The 21,681-nt window shown below is 39.4% G+C and overlaps 1 long non-coding RNA gene across 3 annotated transcripts in view; it reads right to left on the bottom strand.

Annotated features, from left to right (window-relative positions):
- The window catches only part of LOC129420279 (uncharacterized), a 135,798-nt gene that overhangs the window by 17,205 nt on the left and 96,912 nt on the right, over positions 1-21,681 (bottom strand). For 2 of the 3 annotated variants that reach the window (XR_012369186.1, XR_012369188.1), the window contains one exon: positions 20,134-20,414. This is a non-coding gene — a long non-coding RNA (uncharacterized lncRNA). The remainder of the gene's footprint in view (positions 1-20,133; positions 20,415-21,681) is intronic. The other variant, XR_012369187.1, reaches the window with a different exon arrangement.

Below are 21,681 nucleotides of genomic sequence, written 5' to 3' on the forward strand. Positions count from 1 at the left end.
CGCACACGTCCACAAAATGCAACAATCTTCATATCTATTTACCAGCGTGGATAGCTTGTATATGTTCCTCAGACATTAGGGCTCACATCCGAAGCACATATGCATCGCCACCAGCAGTGAACTAAGTTTTCCTCCTTGCTGCTTTCTGTGTCAGAAATGTTCATTACACACCAAAAATGATAATCACTCACTACTCTTAACTAAACAACTATTGCAGCTGCACATTTAAATCATACAGTGAGGACTGCAGTGTATTATTTGTATCTATAGCTTATGTTAAATCAGAACTAATCATAACTAATATATTTACATTTAATACAAATGCCTGAAAAGTAAAACAAATTGCGTTTACTGTGACAGCCAAAATTTATGTAATATGTAAAACGTTGTTAAATTGTATTCATTTAAAGTTCTCAGTTGATAAGATATGCTTATTGATAACTGACATTTTAGTTAACCATTGGAACCAGAATCCAGAAAAATCTAAACAAAAAACACAGAATTTGAGAATAATAAAACGGAAAACACAGAACCTTTGAAGTACCAATATGCACTTCTTGGTACAAATATGTAACTCTGAGGTACTAAAATATACTCTTTGCCTCTTTATATGTTCCTCAGAGCTACTACTACTGTATGTACATTTGAGGTACTAATATACACTCTTTGGATCTAAAATGTACCTGTGAGCTAATACTATGTAAATTTGAGGTACTAATATGCAATCTTTGGTGCTAAAGGTGCAAATGTGTACTTTTTGAAAGGGTACTGACCCAGAGACAGCTAGGGACCATTTCTTGACACTTTTTTCTAATAACAGCAATTACTGTTTGGATTGTATCCTACTGATAAACCTAACAAAATCTGTAGTGATAAAAATGGATATCTCCGGTTTTGTTTTAAATGAAACAGTAATGCTGCTTGCCAGCAAATCTGAACAACAGATCAAGATCTCCAGAGAATGAAAGGAAATGTAAAAGGATATTGCTGATATCCATAGCAATAAAAGCTACCGCAGTGGATTTATACTTATATATACAGTAGTTATAAAAACAGTTGGCATTTTAAGTGAAAGCGGGCGTAGCTTACATCACCAGCTTACCTTTAGGCTCGAAGCCAAAATTTTAGGCATGTACCCAAATCCACTGGCACAGTAAAGTAGTTTGACCTGATTTCTGTTTGATTAGGCTATGCAATGGGAATTGTTTTTTATATAACAATAACTGACATTTAACGCGCATGATTAATTTAATTCCCAGTGACTGTCACATCTGTTCAGCGCTCTATAATAAAACCATTACCAAACATTACCACTATAGAACCAGTATCATCCTGCTGAAAGATGATCAAATACAACACGTCAATGACCTGGTGATGTTGGACACATTATGCGCTGAGGTAAATGGACTTCACGGATTATTGCAGAATATGAGACAGAAACCAATGACCTAATGGAAACCGTCTGTTTCTGTACGAGTCAATATTAGAACTGCAAATAAGAACTACGCATGTTATGACAATCCAATGTTCAAAGGAATACAAGAAACACAAAATTTATGAAGAAAACCTCAACAAATAAACACGACAAGAGAGTAAAGGAAATAACATTTGACAGTATTCCCTGCCATTCACATGTTTGCCAGCACGGTCAAAAAATGATGCGAATGATGTCCAATCTGGGCAAAAAAACAACAAGAGTGTAAATATTTATGGCTCCAGGGGTCTTTCAATAAATTAAAGGAGTACTTGACCCAAAAATATAAATGATGTCATTATGTGCCCAACCCTCTTGACATTTCAAACCTGATACTGTTTCTTTCCTGTGAAGCAGGGCCTAGAAGTATCACTCGCCAAGCGCTAAAACCAAGTTAAAATTGCCATTGGCGAGTATATGAAACGTCAATCGCCAGTTGGCCGCTAACATTTGTATGCATGAATAGACGCAGTTGTAATGGGTATGTTTGACTTGACATACATGACAGTTTATGAAGATGACTGAAGACTATCTATTCAGGTGTGGATAGATGTTGTGCAGAAGACGTCGGTACAGATGTACAGTAATAGAATCTGCTGTAAGCAAGTCATTTTATTAAGTGAAGTGCTTTGCAAACGCATCTTTTTGCTTCTCTGTGTTTTGCTTTTTCTTTAGGGACTTTCTCACAAATTTGAGTGATGCAAGTTTATTTTCTGCAGGAGAACAACACGCAATGAGTCCACATCATCTTTAGGGCAACATGTTTTACAAACGATATTAGTCCGGACTTCAATCCGACTATGAATCTTGCACCATCAGGACCACGGTGAGCGTTTGATTGATTTTAAATGCGAGCAATTTTTGTCAGAGTTTATAATGCAGTCACAGTGTGGTGTCATTTGACTGTCGAATTAGCGCTTTCAGCATTAACAAATCTAAATAGTTTTAAATGGCCATCCATGTTCAGAAAATATTGTGGATGAAAACACAGAAGAGAGTATTGAGATATTTTGTTTTTGTCTAAAACTGCACTCGGGACGTGGGTTGCACATGTGACCAACTTAAAGGGAACATTGGTTGTAATGTTTCGTACATGTTTCAACATTTTTAACAAAAAATGCTTGTGACCCCATGTTGGCCATGGACCCACGTTTGAAGACCAATGCCTTACATTATTAAAGGAATAGTCCATTTTCTTTAAAAAAAAATCCAGATAATTTACTCACCAGCATGTCATTTAAAATATTGATGTCTTTCTTTGTTCAGTCGAGAAGAAATTATGTTTTTTGAGGAGGGCATTGCAGGATTTTTCTCATTTTAATAGACTTTAGTGGACACCAACAATTAACACTTAGCTCAACACGTAACATTTTTTATCAATGGAGTATCAAAGGACTCTAAACGATCCCAAACGAGGCATAAGGGTCTTATCTAGCGAAACGATTGTGATTTTTGACAAGAAAAACAACAAGTATACACTTTCAAAGCACAACCTCCCGTCCAGGTCCGGTCCTGAAAGTGTCAGCGTGACCTCACGCAATACGCCATGACGCCAAGAGGTCACAGAGGACGACATGAAACTCCGCCCCAGTGTTTACAAGTGTTGAGAAAGAGGACCGTTCCGACGTTGTTGTATGTCAACTGATACTAATTAATGTCTTTGTGTCAGTTTATTGTTTACAATGGTCCGCAAATGTGCGTTTTATATATGTAACACGTGACCTCCCTACGTCACTACGCATTTACGTTAGGTCACGCTGGACCGGACTTAGACGAAAAGTTGTGGTTTAAAAGTGCATATTTTTTATTTTTCTTGTTAAAAATGACAATCGTTTCGCTAGATAAGACCCTTATGCCTCGTTTGGGATCGTTTATAGTCCTTTGAAACTCCGTTGAAAAAAACTGTTACGCGTTGAGTTAAGTGTTAAGTGTTGGTGTCCATTAAAGTCCATTAAAATGAGAAAAATTCTGCAATGTTTTCTTCAAAAAACATAATTTTATTACCTTAGAATGAGCCATTTTTATCTACGTACAGCCATTTTGCGGCGTCATGCTTCTACAGTAGCCATAAAGGGACAAACTGTTCTACAGAGCACATTTCATCATTTCGTTGTCTCAGATGACATCATGTTTTTCCTGTGAGGGCTGCCATAGCTTCTCTATGTGTTTTGAAATTGAGGGGAGAGCTGTGGACCGAGCTGTTGGTTGCAATTCGCAATCTAGATGCCACTAAAAAACTAGACACACACTAGACATTTAAGTTTAGATCAAAGCAAACTATTTCCGGTTTTGGGTAAATAATTCGTTTAACTCTTTCCCCACCATTGACAAATTATCTCGTCAATTAAGAGAAAACATTTCCCTGCCAATGACGCTTTCCTGGCGAGTTTTTACGGTAATCTGTAATTCCACTATATTTATATCCTATGGGTATAAACAAATTTTATTTATTTTAAACTTCGTGTATGTTTTGATAATTGCTATAAATCAGGGCTGCGTTTCCCAACAACGTTGTCTCTTAGCGCGCTACGAAGACTCTTAAGTTAAACCTTAACTACAGGTTTACCTTTTCTAGGCGTGTTTCCCGAACTGTACCTTAGCGGGTTTCTTAAGGTATACTTTCTTACGTACGACGTTACCAGGTGCTGTCCTTGGTGATGGTGCTGAATAGGTTGATATCGATTGCTCGACAATCAATTGTTCACTTTATGTAATAGGTACTTCGCTGCGTTATCAGAGAGCGGTGTTATTTATTAAAGAAACATTTCAGAAATATTTCAAGTTACATTTATTAGGAATATCTGGTAAAAATATTTCAAATTGCAAACAACTAAATATAAACCTTGTATATTTTATTTTATATCAAACCCATGCAAAACTCGCAACTTCATGTCCAAAAGTATAATGCATAAACTGCTCCAATGCATCCATTATTCCTTCACTTTAAAGGATAATTTATATTAGGGGTTCCCAATAAAAGCGTTGCACAGGGCAAAAAGGTGGGTCGTGCAAGTCACCTGGCTTGGCATTACACTTAAAATATAGAAAAACAAATTGTTGTTCATTAGTTCACGCGTTTATGTGTTTGGACACTGCGCAAGCAGCACGTTTACAATGCGGATAACGCTTAATGGACGCATTTCTGGAGCCGCGCCTGTCTGTTAACCTTAAATATAACATAAAATATATATTATATGATATATAATGGGTTGATAAATATATAGTATGATTGTTTTAGGTTTAAGCTTTGATTAGTTTTAATGTGGAAAATTTGTTGACCTTATACAAGCAATTATCAAGTGGAGCATTTTCTTTTTAATGTTCATAAAGAATATGGCATGCAGTTGCCTCAAAGTTATAAAACATTAAAAAAACTTCGATGCAAAGTCGAATTAACATCAATAATAATATTTAGGAAAATCAACAATTATGATTTCGTGATGAATGTGCTCCCGTGTGGCATGCAATTTTTTTTAACTTGATTTGTTTTATTTGCAGCTAAAATAGCCGGTAAACTAAAGATTTAACGGATATGAAATGCACAAATAAAATAGTAAGATTCGCTGTATAGCTACCTGCCATAGTTTCACCAACTCCTCCACCCAAAATCTTTTTTTAATAGTTTCTTTAGCCTGTAATAATAGTTCACAGCTGATGTTCCTTTGGAAAAAAATATTAAAAATCTAACAACCATCGGTGTAATAATGTCTAATTATGTAAATGTTTTATTCTTTAAATAAATAAAAAATCCCTAATTTAAACAGATATTTAGTTATATAGACTGCAATCTACACAAGCTTTTATCACAGTCATGGCCCCTATAGCTGAGTCAAGTGGGATAAGGTATAGCTAAGAGTGCTCCAGACCAACCTTCCGAACGAACGACTTACAGAAGTGATACGTAACTAAGAACGTTTCGGGAAACACGTATTAACGATAAGGTACAGCTTAAGGTACAACTTAAGAACGACGTAGAGCTAAGAAGGTTTCGGGGAACGCAGCCCTGATCTCCAACAAAATTCCTTTACAAAAATGCAATTATTTCAACTCTTGCTCAAAATTTGGTATTTTTGAAGAAATCTACCCATATTTAAGAGGTTATAAAAAGAAAACAAATAAAGATAGGATGAAACGTTTCCCCCCGTTTTGTTTGTTTGTTTGTTTGAAAGCAGAGGGTTCATTAGTTAACATTAGTTAACATTAACTAATAATGAACTGCACTTATATAGCATTTATTAATCTTAGTAATTGTTGAAATTAACATTAATAAATATTAAAATCCTGTTAACGTTAGTACATGCAATTTAAACTAACATGAACAAACAATTAAAAGCTTTATTTCTATTAACTAACATTAACAAAGATTAATAAATACTGTAATAATGTATTGCTCATGTTTTTTTCATGTTAGTTAATACATTAACTAATGTTAACTAATGAACCTTATTGTAAAGTGTTACCCATTTTTTTTATAAAAATTGTGGACGGATGATTAAACTTAAAACTTCATGTGTACATTAGTGTGAATGTATGTACTGCAGAGACTCCCGTCTAACTGTATAACTTACTATTAATTAATTGTTTAGTATCACACAGTGATCAGTTGATAATCAATTGCATAAATCATGTACATTACATTTCACTAACAACGCCATAACACAGAGAAAACCCCACCTACATCATAATCTGTTATTGCATTAAGTTTTTACAACAGCACCTTTCATAGCCCATGCATATGGTTTTTATTGGCTCATTGATAAATGACAGTAAATTTAATAGCTATCTTTAGTAACAGTAGACAATCTTCCTGGAAACAAATGACTCACCTTATGACTCACCAGGGAAACAGCAAAAGTAGTTATCAAAGAAAAGATCATGGCCTTTTCTAAAATGAGCACAAGAAAGATGGTCTGAGATTATCTGCAAGACGAGCTCAGTCCTGGCTGGGCCTCCTGGCTTTAGACACATTCTAAATGTCAAAGCAAATGGGAGTTAGATAATATTAACAAAAAACGGAATATTTACTTTTCAGTAAAGACGAAAACTATCCCAACTTGGAAACAAAACTGGCACACCACTAGCCAACTGCACACCCAAATGCAGATCAGGTCTTTCTACTTGACTTCCAAAAAAACTAAAACCTAGCAAATAACTTACAAAAAACATTGAATGCACAAGTTCACAACCAACACCAAATCTGGAACCAGATGGACACTCAGAGGAATTTTATTAATATATCTTTTCTCATTTGTCCTTATGATCTCAGACACTTCTCAGAAAAGACATTTCATAAAGCCAGTTCTCATCACTTTTGTTCAAAAATCAAATGAAGTACTCTGAACCAGTACACTGCTCTGTACTGTAAAAACATCCTTATTGCACCTCAATTTTTTATTTTAATCAACTTGAATTTACAATTAATTTCAACGTTCTGACAAGTGAGAAATTGCTATAAATTCTAGAAATAAAGTTAAATTAAGTTATTTCAACTTAATTTTTTAAAATTTATAGAAACTCCTCGCTAGTCAAGAATTTTGTCATTAATTGTAAATTCAAGTTGATTAAACTTAAAAAGAAATCTATTTGTGCCGATTGGACTTTGTTTTGGCCAATTATGATCTTTTTCTGATAAAAAAAACTGGTAACTTATATTGGACAATAACATTATGTTTATTCTAAGTTCATCCACTGTAATTTCACATTTTAAAGGTGCATTGTGTAACTTTAAGGAGAATCTCTTGACAGAAATGCAATATAATCTACATAACTATAGTATCGGCCTAAAAGGGTTGTTCCTATTTTCGTAATGAGTAATGTGTGTGTTTTGGGCGTAAGGCTCAGCTCTCATCCACTTTAAAAGCAAGTTGTGCCTAGCGCTATGCCTAATCCCCATTTAGAAAGCGGAATTTGTAAACTGAAAAACTAAGCGGAGGAAGAAGACCACCACTTTAAGATTAATGTTAAAAAATTGTGTTGTTTTCATTTTTATTGAAATCGTTATTTTTTGGATTAAAACCTTTAAAAGCCGTTTTCTTTTAGTCATAGAAGTACAAATAGCAGGCTTTTAATTGCTGTAAATGTATTGATATCCAACATAATCATTGTAATCTCATAAAATAATTTGCAAATATGCAAGAAAAGGTTTGTACTTTAAAAATACAAACAGGAGATAAAGAATTTACAAACGTGCAGAGAGCCACTTCAGCACTCGGACAGTGCCATGTTTTTTTTATTTTAAAAGCATTACGGTTTCTCGTCTTACCATATCCACAGGTAATGTAGCATTTAAAAACATTTAAAAATAGATGCATTTGTTTAAAGCAAAGCATTTATTTACTGCAGGCTACAGGTGAAGCAGCTCTTTGCGCCTTCTAACGTCTCATAATTAGTCCTCATTTATGTCCAAGAGACTCAATAATAATCTTTTCAACCCAGTCTCACCCCATGTCGTCAATATTTGACGACACTTGACCATTCGTCAATATGTGACGCGGAGGGTATACCTTTCGCGTAATTTTTTGACGAACTGGGGACTTCAATACTATTACGTCCGTTGCATTCTCTTCTCCTAGTTTCTTGCCATGTTCGCGTCGGTTTAGGGTTAGATCTACATAATGACATCCCTACCCAAACCTAACTCTAACCCCAACGCCAGGTGACAACTGTTTCTAACCCCAACGCCAGGTGACAACTGTTTAATTTCGCGTACACTGTTTAATTTCGAGTACACTGTTTAATTTTGCGTAATCTAACCCTAAACCGACGCGAAAATGGTAAGAAAATAGGAGAAGAGAATGCAACGAACGTAATAGTATTGAAGTCCCCAGTTCGTCAAAAAATGACGCGAAAGGTATACCCTCCGCGTCACATATTGACGAATGGTCAAGTGTTGTCAAATATTGACGACATGGGGTGAGACTGTGTTAATCTTTTACACTGTAATCCTTTAATCTTTCATATTTAAAAGCGTTTTTGTGCTGCTGCACATCCATGTATGTGATAAGCAAACCCGTGTTGTCATCCCGTTTATAGGCGCATATTTCTAACCCTCATTAAATAACAAAAACTATAGTCTATTTTAGTTGCCTCAAAATAGCAACGCGTCAACAATACACCTAAACACACCTCGTTTTCAGACCAGAACGCCCATAGGCACAACATTGGGTGCAAATGCATTTGCTATTTAAACAATGTGGCGCTTAACGTGAAAATTATCATTGCGCCGGGTTGAAACTAGCAAAAGACACTTGTGTCACGCATTGCGCCGCATTGTGCCGGGTGTATGTTAGGGCCCTAAATGTGTGAGTGTGATATTAAAATATTGTTTTATTTTTATTTTAAATGTACTTAATTATTTTTATTTATTTATACTTTTTTATAACTTTTTATATACATTTAAATGCATTTTGATTGACTGTCAGGTGTATTATTGTTTATTATTGTTATTAAAACTGTATTATAATAATAGTTATCCTTACAGTTATTATCTTTATAATTATTGTCTTGTTGTGAAGGAGCCTTGACAAAATTGTAATGCGCACATCAAGAAACGAAATAGCTGAAAAACAGCATCAAAATCATGTTACCTTGGTCTTTGTTAACCTCAGAAAAGTTATTTTCTCTTAGTAAAGCAGTCTGCAGATTCAGTACTGAAAAAGCCAAATGATATTCAGACTGCCTCTACGTTTCGGCACTGTTGGATCTCTTAGCAAAACCTCAGAATGAATTTCTACTTCTCTGTCCATTTCGAGCACATCAGACTAAGGTCTGACTGTTTTGGTTAGATATACTTACGTAATCAATTCATTGTTCAAGACCCACCCATAGAACATAATCCCTTTCTGCCAAAACCATCAAGAAACATAATTGCTTTAACTATCAAACTATTAACGAACGACATTAACACAACCTAAACTGCCTTCTGGAAAATGAACGATATCTTCCAACACAAGCCCTCAGGACCTTTCCCTTGTAGTACAAACTGGAAAACTGCTTGTTCTGTATCAGCAAAAAAAAAAAAACTTTCCAAATGAGAATGTAGTCTATGTTGTTAGCAATGATCTGCTCATGATCTCTGACCACGTCCAAAACAAATACAATTTGCTAGATCTACTTCTACTTCCAGAACTTGCAGGAAAGTAGATGCCATAACAGTTTTAACAAATTCATTTCATTTCTGTATTCATCATACCACAAACTAAAGCCTTCTCATCTGCACTGGATCATAGACATACACAAATTTGTAAGACTGTACAAGTGCAGTATGGAGCATAAACAAAAGTAATGAAATTATCAGGGCATTGTTTAAATAATATATAATAACTTTTTTAAATAATATATTTCACGACACATAACAGTTTATAAATCAAGTTTTTCTTCTATACCATCAATAAGCTGCAAGACATATGGATTGTAATTCAGTGGTGTGAAAAAGTGCTGGCACCCTTCCTGATTTTTTATTTTTTTATTTTTTTGCATGTTTGTCACACTTTAATGTTTTAGATTATGAAACTAATTAATCAAAGATAACGCAAGTAAACGCAACATGCCATTTTTAAATGAAGGTTTTTATTATGAAGGGAAAACAAAATCCAAACGCACATCGCCCTTTGTGAAAAAGTGCTTGAACATAAAGGACATAAAGGCTCGTCTCGGTTTTACCAGAAAACATCTTGATGATCCCCAAGACTTTTGGGAAAATACTCTGACGAGACAAAAGTTTAACTTTTTGGAAGATGTGTCCCAGTACGTCTGACATTAAAGTAACACATCATTTCATAAAAAGAACATCATACCAACGGTAAAATATGGTGGTGGTTGTGTGATGGTCTGGGGCTGTTTTGATGCTTCATGACCTGAAAGACTTGCTGTGACAAATGGAACCATGAATTCTGCTGTCTACCAAAAAATCCTGAAGCACAACTGTCCGTGACCTCAAGCTGAAGCGAACTTGGGTTCTGCAGCAGGCCAATGATCCAAAACACACCAGCAAGTCCACCTCTGAATGGCTGAAGAAAAACTAAATGAAGACTTTGAAGTGGCCTAGTCAAAGTCCTGACCTTAATCCTATTGAGATGCTGTGACATGACTTTAAAAGGCGGTTCATGCTCAAAAACCCTCTAATGTGGCTAAATAACAACAATTCTGCAAAGATGTGTGGGCCAAAATTCCTCCACAGCACTGTAACAGACTCATTGGCCCAACCAATTATTACGTTTAGGGGGTAAACACTTTTTCACACAGGGCCATGTGTGTTTGGATTTTGTTTTCCCATCATAATAAAAACCTTCATTTAAAAACTGCATGTTGTTTTTACTTGTATTATCTTTGATTAATATTTACAGTTGTTTTATTGTCTGAAACATTAAAGTGTGACAAACATGCAAAAAAATTAAATTCAGGACGGGGACCAACACTTCTTGGCACACTTTGGGCCCAAACCTAATAGCATATGAGCAACATCACAACCTGAGAACTATTGTAGGGCCATGTTTTATTAAACCATGTACCCATCTTCTGGTGGCTACTTCTAATAGTATCATGTGATACTACTAGAAGTGTCACGGTAGGAAATCCACTGTTTCCTCCGTGTCATGTGTGTGTGTGTTTGTTTGTTCACTCACCTCTGCCATGTGCTCGTTTGATTAAGTGTTGTCACCTGTGTATGATTGCCTCGCTCCAGCTGATCCTCATTACCCATCAGCTACATATACTCACTCAGTTCTCTTCCTGTTGTCAGATCCTCATTTCATGTTCCAGCCATTCCACTTGGATTATCGTCTCTCGTCGTCGTGTTTGGATCTGTGTTCGTGTTGTCGTCTCCGTGTGAGTGTTTGGTTCGTTCCTGGTTTCATCCATTGGCCATCATCACACTCTTCACTGACTTCACTCCTCAACACTCTTCACGCCACCGTAGACCTTCGACCACCATTGCCAACATCCTGGACTCAGTCACTTGCTCTATGTGTTTCCCTGCATTTACCATCATTTATAATAAATCTGTTTTGATCGCCTGCGCTTGCTTCCTCCACTTTATTGTGTCGTTACAGAAGGATCTGACCATCATGGAAGCAGCAGGCGATCGCTCCCCATCTCATCTGGAGGAGTTTTTACAACGTGCCGTGGGTCGAATGGATCGTCAGGACAAGGCGATAGATGAGATGGGTCGAGCTTTCCAAGCAATGGTGACGAAGGTTTCCGAGCTCGCTCTCCAGGCCCAACAACTTCATCCACCGCCACCCACTGCGCCCCCCACGCCACCCACACCGCCGATCGCCACCGGGGGTTTTCCCCAGTCCGAGCCACGCGTTCCCATTCCAGAGAAATATGCGGGTGAGCCAAAGTTTTGTCGATCATTTCTCTCTCATTGTTCTCTGCACTTCGCCTTGCAGCCCCGCACGTTCACCACCGAAGAGATGAAGGTGGCGTTCGTACTCGCTCTACTCACAGGGAAGGCTGCCCTCTGGGGGACGGCGGTGTGGGAGAACCAAGACCGCTGCTGTGCTTCGTTCCACGCCCTTTCGGAGGAGATGCAACGGGTCTTCGACCGCTCCGTCGCCGGGAGGGAGGCGGACAGACTTCTAGCGGACCTACGGCAGGAGGATAGGTCCGTATCAGACTACTCGATCGAGTTCCGCACCCTGGCGGCGGAGTGTAAGTGGAACGAAGAGGCGCAGTGGGATCATTTCCTGCATGGGTTGGCTGACCGCATCCAACAGGAGATTCGCGCTGTTGAACTCCCCTCTTCACTCAATGGATTAATCGACCTCACTATCAGGATAGACAACCGACTCGACCAAGCAGCCAGACGGAAGGGGGGGACCACCTGCACATCCAGTTCAGAGGATCAGCACCGACGGTCAGAGGTTGCGGTCAGCCCACCTGGAGATCCGGAACCCATGCAGGTGGGGCGAGCTCGGCTCTCCCGGGAGGAAAGGATCAGGCGGAGATCCCTTGGACTGTGTTTATACTGTGGCAGCCCAGAACATCACATCCAGCGCTGCCCAGTAAAAGTATCAAGCCCGATAGTAAATCTGAGGCTACTATCGGGTGGGATCTCTGCCAGGAAGACCTCATCTACATCGACACTCCTTCCGGTGAGACTACGGTGGTCCACCCACACACTGGATCAGCACGCTTTGGTGGATTCTGGGGCCGAGGGTAGTTTCATGGACATCAAATTTGCACGCAAGATCAAGATTCCTCTCACCTCCCTCAAACACCCCATTGCACCTTTTGCACTTGACGGACACAAGTTACCTGTCATCACTCAGACCACCATCCCTGTTTCACTCATCACATCTGGCAATCATAGGGAGAAGATTTCATTCCTCATCACAGACTCACCTCAGACTCCCATTGTTCTCGGTCACACTTGGCTCCATAAACACAACCCCAGGATCGATTGGCGTCTCGGATCTGTGGTTAGCTGGAGCGAGGAGTGTCATTTGTCTTGTCTTTTGTCTGCTGGTGTTAATGTTTCTGAGTCTGTGTTTCAGGGGGAAGCAGTGGATTTGACTAACGTGCCCGGGGAGTACCACGACCTGAAGGAGGTGTTCAGTAAGTCCCGGGCTGATTCTCTTCCTCCTCATCGTCCCTATGACTGTGCGATAGAGTTATTGCCAGGTACCTCTCCGCCTAAGGGCAAGTTATATTCCTTGTCTATTCCAGAGACGGCGGCCATGGAGAAATATATATCCAGTTCTCTAGCAACGGGGTTTATTCGCCCTTCCTCTTCTCCAGCGGGGGCGGGGTTCTTTTTTGTGGGAAAGAAGGACGGATCCTTGCGACCTTGTATTGACTACCGAGGGTTGAACAACATAACGGTAAAGAATACTTATCCTTTGCCGCTTATGTCTTCAGCCTTTGAGAGGTTGCAGGGAGCGTCCGTTTTCACTAAATTGGACTTACGTAACGCTTATCATTTGGTCCGTATTAGGGAGGGGGACGAATGGAAGACTGCTTTTAACACCCCTCGTGGCCATTTTGAGTACTGCGTGATGCCTTTCGGTCTATCCAACTCGCCGGCAGTCTTCCAAGCACTCGTTAATGACGTGTTGCGAGACATGGTCGATCAGTTCATATATGTCTACCTGGATGACATATTGATTTTTTCTTCGTCTCTCCAGGAACATGTGCAACATGTACGACGAGTGCTTCTGCGGTTGCTAGAGAATGGATTGTTTGTCAAGGCGGAGAAATGCGTTTTTCATGCACAGTCTGTTTCTTTTCTAGGACACATCATTTCGACTGAGGGTGTTCGCATGGATCCTGAGAAGGTTAAGGCTGTGGTAGATTGGCCATCCCCAGAGTCTCGCAAGGCCCTGCATAGATTTCTGGGGTTCGCCAATTTTTATCGGCGTTTCATTCGCAATTTCAGCCAACTAGCCGCGCCTCTGACCGCTTTGACCTCTCCTAGTTTGACGTTCAGGTGGTCAGACGCAGCTGAGGCTGCGTTTGCCAAACTGAAAAGCTGCTTTGTTTCAGCTCCTATTCTCATAACCCCTGATCGCTCACGTCAATTCATAGTGGAGGTCGACGCGTCAGAGGATGGGGTAGGAGCAGTGTTGTCCCAGCGCACATCCTCAGACGGAAAGGTGCATCCGTGCGCGTATTATTCTCATCGTTTATCTCCTGCGGAAGTTAATTATGACATTGGCAATCGGGAGTTGTTGGCCGTCAAATTGGCACTGGAAGAATGGCGTCACTGGCTTGAGGGGTCGGGTGTACCTTTCATTGTATGGACGGACCATAAGAATCTCGAATACATTAGAACTGCCAAAAGACTTAACTCCAGGCAGGCTCTGTGGGCATTGTTTTTCGGTCGTTTCGATTTTACACTTTCTTACCGGCCGGGTTCCAAAAACATCAAACCCGATGCTTTATCCCGTCTTTTTGAGCGTTCCGATCGTACTGCTACTCCCGAGCCCATTTTACCGGAGACCATCATTATCTCCGCGCTCAGATGGGAGGTCGAATCGAAGGTATTGACTGCCTTAGAAGGGGTAACGCCCCCGGCTTGTTGCCCACCGAACCGTTTATTTGTGCCGGAGGGGTTACGGTCAGACGTTCTCCAGTGGGGTCATTGTTCCAGTGTTGCTTGTCACCCAGGGGTTAGTAGAACTAGATTTCTAGTCAAGCAACGATTTTGGTGGCCTGGTATGGCTCGTGATGTCCACGACTTCGTCTTGGCTTGCTCGGTTTGTGCGGTTGGTAAGACTTCCAATCGACCTCCAGATGGGTTACTCTTACCGCTGTCTGTCCCTTCGAGACCCTGGTCCCACATCTCGCTAGATTTCATTACCGCCCTCCCACCCTCTAAGGGTAATACGGTGATTTTAACCGTAGTGGACCGGTTCTCGAAGGCGGCTCATTTCATCCCCTTGCCCAAATTGCCATCAGCCAAGGAAACAGCGGTAATTGTCATTGACCACGTCTTCCGTATACATGGCCTTCCGACAGACGTGGTTTCTGACAGGGGTCCCCAATTTGTGTCCAAATTTTGGCGAGAGTTTTGTAAATTGTTAGGGGCGACTGTTAGTCTTTCATCCGGGTTCCATCCCCAGAGCAATGGTCAAACCGAGCGAGCCAATCAGGATGTCGAAAGGGCTTTGCGGTGTTTGGCTTCCAACAATCCTTCGTCCTGGTGTCAACAACTCTCAATTGTGGAGTACGCACACAATTCTCTGCCAGTGTCATCTACGGGCATGTCTCCATTTAAGTGTAGTTTAGGGTACCAACCACCTAATTTTGTCAGTACTGAATCCGAGGTGTCGGTCCCCTCCGCAAACGCACTAGTCCAGAGGTGTCACCGCACCTGGACCAGAGCTCGCAGAGCTCTGCTCCAGGCAAGGTCGCGCACCAAGGCTAAGGCCGATCGCCACCGGTCGAAGCCTCCCCGATACGTCGTCGGTCAAAGAGTGTGGCTTTCAACCTAGAACATTCCGATGCGTTCCGTTTCGAATAAGCTTGCTCCCAAATTTATTGGCCCGTTTTCTGTTACCAAAATCATTAATCCGGTAACAGTGCGTCTTAGCCTTCCACCGGCGTACAGGAGGGTTCATCCCGTGTTTCATGTGTCCAAAATTAAACCGGTGATTTTTTCCCGTCTTAATCCGCCTGCCCCGGTTCCCCCCCCGCCTCGTATCGTTAATGGGGAGACCACATATTTGGTTAATCGTATTCTGGACTCCAGACGGAGGGGACGCGGGTTTCAGTACTTGGTGGATTGGGAAGGTTACGGTCCGGAGGAGAGAAGGTGGGTTCCTGCTCGGGACATACTGGATCACCGCCTTATTGATGATTACAATCTACAGGTAAAGCAGGCTGGGAACGCCAAGGGGCGTTCCTAGGGGAGGGGGTACTGTCACGGTAGGAAATCCACTGTTTCCTCCGTGTCATGTGTGTGTGTGTTTGTTTGTTCACTCACCTCTGCCATGTGCTCGTTTGATTAAGTGTTGTCACCTGTGTATGATTGCCTCGCTCCAGCTGATCCTCATTACCCATCAGCTACATATACTCACTCAGTTCTCTTCCTGTTGTCAGATCCTCATTTCATGTTCCAGCCATTCCACTTGGATTATCGTCTCTCGTCGTCGTGTTTGGATCTGTGTTCGTGTTGTCGTCTCCGTGTGAGTGTTTGGTTCGTTCCTGGTTTCATCCATTGGCCATCATCACACTCTTCACTGACTTCACTCCTCAACACTCTTCACGCCACCGTAGACCTTCGACCACCATTGCCAACATCCTGGACTCAGTCACTTGCTCTATGTGTTTCCCTGCATTTACCATCATTTATAATAAATCTGTTTTGATCGCCTGCGCTTGCTTCCTCCACTTTATTGTGTCGTTACAAGAAGTACAGGTTGATGATTTCCACACAATAAAATAAATATGTCAAGTGTTTTGACCCTATATGTCTATCTGCAATATTTCTGTTTTCTGGGAGTGTTTGTGTGTCCCTCTCTAGGGAACAACATCCTGATTGGTTCCTGCATGCTGATTGCTGCCATGTCCTGATTGGTGCACACTCCTTTAAAAAGCATGTCATCACTTCCTCTAGAGAGAGATCGTTTAAGAGAACTTTGTTGTGTGTGACCTATTTCCCTGTTTTAAGATGCTGAGCTTTGGAATACCCTTTTAATATGGTTGCCTGCATATACATTGTGAAAACTATTTATTTGGGAAAGTAGGGAGTCTGACGCCATTTTTCTTTATTGTACCCGTTTAATCTTTGTTTATTTGATTAGGGGGTAAGGTTTGTATACTGTATTTTTGGGTTAGGGCTTAGGAAAGAGGTTTTAAGAGAAGGAATTTTTGTTTGTTATTTTGGCTTAGTCGGCTCCTGAATCATAAGTCCCAAATTTAATTCAATAATTTTTTTCATTGTTCAATTTCACTACTTTTCTCAGAGTCTTTCATGTTGGACCCTTTCCCCTAGACAGGGCGTAACACAAGGCTCTATTAATTTGTCTTAGACAACAGTATTGTAGCCAAAACTGTGTAGTGCACATCTGGATTTGCAGCATGTGTTGGGTTGATGAGTGCTGGGTGTGCATTAATTGCAACTCAGCTTTATAAAAATGCATCACCACCAACACATGTTTTATAGTACTTACACTGTCAAACTGCTTCATTGGATCAGACAGTATGTGGAGCACAATAGTGTGTTTGCGGAAGGACATTAAGGATACATGAACTTACATGCAGATGTGTATCATTCTACCAAAGCATTAGTCTAGTCTTTAATCTTATAATTCTAAAGACTGAATGCTTACCAATGACTTAAGCCCAATTATACTTCTACATCGATTGTACAGCATAGCATGTATGCATACTGTAGACACGAACCCTACCCCATAGCCTGATGTGCACCTCTCCAAAAATATAATGTAACAACCTGCTAATTCTAAGCTGACCGCTGTGATTAGTCTGCTAAAACCCCTCCCTCAGTCAAAAAAAAAAAATCAGAGTCACATTCTTCGCTTGCGATGGTAAAGACAACGATGGACCAAGTTAAAGAGTTAAAGTCTATTTGCCGCCATCACTGCTGATACTTCTCCAAAAAAACAACAACAAGCTGATTCTTCTTCGGCTTTTGCCTTGATACCGTAACATGCCCGTGATCATTGCCTACTAGCGATCTTCATCTATAATTGCATGTTGATGTGACAACAATGTAAAAGTATAAATAAAACTGTCTGTAGGTCCTACGCAAAACTATAAATCAGTATTTAACAGTTGATTAAGTGGATGTTAATCCATGTTGAATTGCTGTGTTCAAAGTGTCAAGAAACTGCTCCTTTCAGCATGGGTCAATTCTCCCCAGAATTTAAAAAAATGTAGGTGTGGAAGCTGTGTAAAGGAGGGGGTGAGCTCTGAGCACAACAAGTGTTTATGGTACAGCTGGTTTTATTTGGCTTTACAGGACTCAACAGTATCAGAAACTTGTACAAATGAACCTCAGAGATTCACAAAAGCCTACCACCAAACGGATAATAAAACAATATCAAAGCACAAGAGGAAAACCAACTCTTTATACCATTTATAAGGCATATGACAGGCTTTGGTAAGAAACATAACAACTTCTCAAAATCTTGATCCTTGGATGTTGCATTAATAACCCCGGATTTCCACCAACTGCGGAGCGGCTGCAGATCGGCTCCGCTGCGTTAAGGCTCCGCACTCCGCCATCCACCAATACCCACCAGTTCCATATTTGTTGCAGAGCGGCTGGGTGTGGATATATATATATATATATATATATATATATATATATATATATATATATATATATATATATATATATATATATATATATTAGGGCTGTCAATAGATTAAAAAAATTAATCTAGATTAATCGCATGATTTCATGAGTTAACTCGCGATTAATCGCAAATTAATCGCACATTTTTATCCGTTCTAAATTTACCCTAATTTAACACTTTTCAGGTTTTTAATACTCTGATCATATATACATATATAGATTTATGCAAATGTATGTTAACAACAGCCTGTTTACATTTTTAACAGAACCATCAAACCATTGTGTTGTATATGCATTTTCCTTAAAGAAGAATTTTCTTTCTCCATTTTTATTTGATGCTGCATCATTTTTGACATGTGCTGTCAAATTTAGTCGAAATTAGCAAATTTTCTAAGAAATTGTTGTTCATATTTTGACATTCTCTATTAAAACATAGAACAATGCATGATTTGGTGGAATATAACAAAATATGACATAACTACACCTGTTTGAAGTTGAAAGAGTCAGCAAAGTTAAATTACCAGAAAAATTACCACATCCATACATTAAATTACCACATCAATACCTTAAAATCACTGATAAAACTATAACACTTAGCACACACAAAGCAAAAACATAATCAATATATGTTAAACGTTTTTTCTTTTGTTTGATTGACATTGTGACAGACTGCTTAAAATCTAAGTGATCTAATATAATGTTACACATCAGATATTTTTACCCAACAGTTAACCAAACATTTACTTAAGACATAACAGATTATAGATCCTACCTGCGTGAATTCTTATCAAAGCAGATATTTGTAAAACTTTAATTTCGTGTAGATGTCTATATATCCGGGTCGCGCACTCGCGCGTCTGTGTGCACGCGCTTCAGATATCAGTCAGTCAGCGTGAGGAGATCGCTTTTAAGTCTTGTCGCTCTTAATAACTCTTTAACAATAATCAGGTACCGAACTTTATCTCTCTTAATGACTCTTTTAACATCAAGCAAGTCCTGCAGTCTATTTTCTAAGTCATGCATAAAAGCGAAACCAAAATGAATTGAGACGCATCTTTGTATTAGATTAAGCATTAGGAGGACGGTAACGTTACACCTCAGATGTATAAATATAGATCATTTCAGATGTCCAACGAGCATTTAGAGCATTGGATTTGTTAGACGATTTGGTTAATGTTCTTATTTCTATGAAAACCTTTGAATCATTTAGACAGGATCCCATTTGTCTGCGTCTCTGTTCATTCAACTATGGGCTGGACCAAGGGTCAAACAGAAATTGCGCGTTGCGTTAATCGGCGTTAATAAAATTAGTTGCGTTAAAATGAATTTGCGTTAACGCGTTATTAACGCGTTAATTTTGACAGCCCTAATATATATATATATATATATATATATATATACATTGGTGGGAAAAAATTTTAAGCATATTTTAAAATATATATTTTTGCTGTATTTGTAAAGCTTACCTTTTCGGTAAAAAGAAAACAAACAAAAAAACGAGAATCAGTAATTGAGCAAGTATATATGTAAAATACCAAACTTGTCCTTTAAACTATCCCATACTCAGATAAAAAATCATTAAAATAATGATACAAATTTGAGCTGTTGGTTCGGATTTCGAGAGAAATGTTAGTAGTTTCACAACAAACGTAAACAAAGTAATTTTATGCTTCGAACAGAGATGGCAATAGAGAGGCAACTAACGTCACAAATGAGGTCAACTCGCTTTACCCAAAAAAACATGGTCAACTAACTTAATTAGCTAAGATTTGTGGGTATGTATTTTTGGGCATGCAAATCCACCAGCTAAACCAGCACCAAACAAGCATTGTGGACCATCTAAATCTGGGTTTTTAGCATGGTCAGCTTTCCAACACTTTACGAAAGGCCATACCTACAACCTAATCCAAGGCTGGCACCAAGCTGGATCATCCCGCAAGCAACCAAGCAAGGCTCCCGAGCTTTCTGTTCGGCTTCTGCTCCGTGATTAAAGGCAGATCCGTTGGCCTCGGATCAAGCCACCCAGCCCAGCGTGCTGTTACTGTAGGAGCCATGGACAGACCCTGGCCAACGCAGATCGAGCTGGCAGGCAGCGGGGCCCATCATCCTATGGATGCCAGCTTGCAGGAGAGCCTGTTAACCCTCTTGGGAAGCCGTAGGCTTGTAGCACTCCTGCTGAGATTTGAAGGAGAGGGTTGTTAACACTTAAGAATAATGGGTATTGTATAGGTAACGTTGCTTTGAGGGGAAAATGTTGCTGTATTGATTAGCATAGCAAACTATCTTCATATGTATAAGCTGCTCAGGTGAAAGTAACTTGAATTATGCCTGCAGATTCTTCTTAAAGGGATAGTTCACCCAAAACAACTTTTAAATATATTTTTTAATACTGAATAAAACATATTTTCTGTCTTTCTTTATCCACTATAGTACTTTTGTGAGCTCATTGCAATGCATTTTGGTATTGTCATCACTGCAGAAGATACTTGCAATGTACCCTTAAGAGCCATTTAAAGGGATAGCACCCAAAAAAAAAAAAATGAAAATTCAGTCATCTTTACTCCCCCTATGTTGTTCCAATGTCTGCTGAACACAAATTAATATATGCTGAAAAATGTTTGCAACCAAGCAAATCTGGGGCACCATTGACTTCTATAGTAGGACAAAAAATACTATGAAAGTCAATATTGCCCCAGATCTGTTTGGTTAAAACATTTTTCAAATTATTACTTCATGTGTGTTAAGCATCACAAAGACAAACATCACCGTTTTCAATGTTTTACTGTGTTCTTCCCTCAACTTAGATGAATTCATACATACCTATCTTTATTCAATGCGTGCACTTAATCTTTGTTCAGCGCGTCGTGAATGTGTTAGCATATAGCCTAGCCCCATTCATTTCTATGGCTCCAAACAGGGATGAATTTAGAAGCCACCAAACACTTCCATATTTTCACTATTTAAAGACTGTTTCATGAGTAGTTACACCAGTAAGAATGGTGGCACAAAATAAAACGTGGTGATTTTTTAAGCTGATAAAAATGATAACTATATTGTATGGTGGAAGAGCACTTAGTTGGCAGCACTTTGACATCGGGCGCAGTAACATCATCACTCCTGACTCCTCCCCCTCTCACTTAAACTTCTGTCAATATTACTGCACGCTGAGATTGAAGTGCTGCAAACTAAGTGCTCTTCTGCCATACAATATAGTTTATTTTGTGCCACCATACTTACTCATGTAACTACTTGTGTAACAGTCTTTAAATAAGGAAAGCATGGAAGTGTTTGGTGGCTTTTAAATTCATCCCTTTTTGGATCCTAAGGAATGAATGGGGCTAGGCTAAATGCTAACACATTCAAGACGCACTATACAAAGATTAAAAGCACAAATTGAAAAGATAGGGATGTATTAATTCATCAATTCATTCAAGTTGAGTTA

The sequence above is a fragment of the Misgurnus anguillicaudatus genome, chromosome 4, assembly GCF_027580225.2.
Source record: "Misgurnus anguillicaudatus chromosome 4, ASM2758022v2, whole genome shotgun sequence".
NCBI lineage: Eukaryota > Metazoa > Chordata > Actinopteri > Cypriniformes > Cobitidae > Misgurnus > Misgurnus anguillicaudatus.